Source organism: Protobothrops mucrosquamatus, unplaced genomic scaffold, assembly GCF_001527695.2.
Source record: "Protobothrops mucrosquamatus isolate PMUCROS unplaced genomic scaffold, P.Mucros_1.0 scaffold46008, whole genome shotgun sequence".
Classification (NCBI taxonomy): Eukaryota; Metazoa; Chordata; class Lepidosauria; order Squamata; family Viperidae; genus Protobothrops; species Protobothrops mucrosquamatus.
Window position 1 is genome coordinate 1 of NW_015431738.1, and position 1129 is coordinate 1129.

Consider the following 1129-nt stretch of genomic DNA (forward strand, 5'->3'; position numbering starts at 1 on the left):
AGCGCGTCCCGGCGCCAAGCAAAGCATACTTACCTGGCAGGGGAGACACCTTGATCACGAAGGAGGTTTTCCCAGGGTGAGGCTCATCCATTGCACTGCGGGTGTGCTGACCCCTGCGATTTCCCCAAATGCGGGAAACTCGACTGCATAATTTGTGGTAGTGGGGGACTGCGTTCGCGCTTTCCCCTGATTATTTGGTCTAAAAATAGAAAAATGAGGAAGTTACTCTTTGCTCAGTCCTACAAAATTTCAAAATAGGTGTTCATGGATTTTGAACAATGTCGATGGAGCACAGTTGTCACCAGGGGTTTTTCAATCGGAGCGTTTTATCATTTGAAGTTATGTTACTTTGTTTATTTTTCATATACCAAACCTTCATAAAAGATTATTTCAACGGATGCAGTCTTTTGAAAAAGTCCACATTTTGGACAGACAGGACTGCTAGTTTGAAAGCGGGTCAGACAGGCCATCTATGTCAAATTTGAATAGCTTTCAACATAGGAGGGATAGGACAGCATCTATCTTCAGTCTACAACAGAGGTTACCAGGGGCTTCAATGACTCCAGGGGCTTCAATGACTCAAATGACCAGCTATCTGCAAGGAGTATAAATCCTGCCATTCCCCACCATCCACTCAGTGCTGAAAAAACTTCTTGGATGAGAAGCAAAACAAAAAAGGAAGTCCAATTGCCTCTTGAAAAAAGCATCTTTGGGACACACGACTGAATGGATAGCCTGAAATAATCTTTTATGAAGGTTTGGTATATGAAAAATAAACAAAGTAACATAACTTCAAACGATAAAACGCTCCGATTGAAAAACCCCTGGAGACAACTGTGCTCCATCGACATTGTTCAAAATCCATGAACACCTATTTTGAAATTTTGTAGGACTGAGCAAAGAGTAACTTCCTCATTTTTCTATTTTTAGACCAAATAATCAGGGGAAAGCGCGAACGCAGTCCCCCACTACCACAAATTATGCAGTCGAGTTTCCCGCATTTGGGGAAATCGCAGGGGTCAGCACACCCGCAGTGCAATGGATGAGCCTCACCCTGGGAAAACCTCCTTCGTGATCAAGGTGTCTCCCCTGCCAGGTAAGTATGCTTTGCTTGGCGCCGGGACGCGCT

General features: G+C 44.3%; 2 non-coding genes across 2 annotated transcripts; one reads left to right on the top strand and one right to left on the bottom strand.

Annotated features, from left to right (window-relative positions):
* Positions 1–25: 25 nt before the first annotated feature.
* On the top strand, positions 26–189 carry LOC114923896. The gene has a single exon (XR_003810728.1). It is a non-coding gene; the product is annotated as a U1 spliceosomal RNA (small nuclear RNA).
* A 751-nt stretch (positions 190–940) lies between these two features.
* Positions 941–1104, bottom strand: LOC114923897. Its single transcript, XR_003810729.1, has one exon. It is a non-coding gene; the product is annotated as a U1 spliceosomal RNA (small nuclear RNA).
* Between the last annotated feature and the right edge of the window lie 25 nt (positions 1105–1129).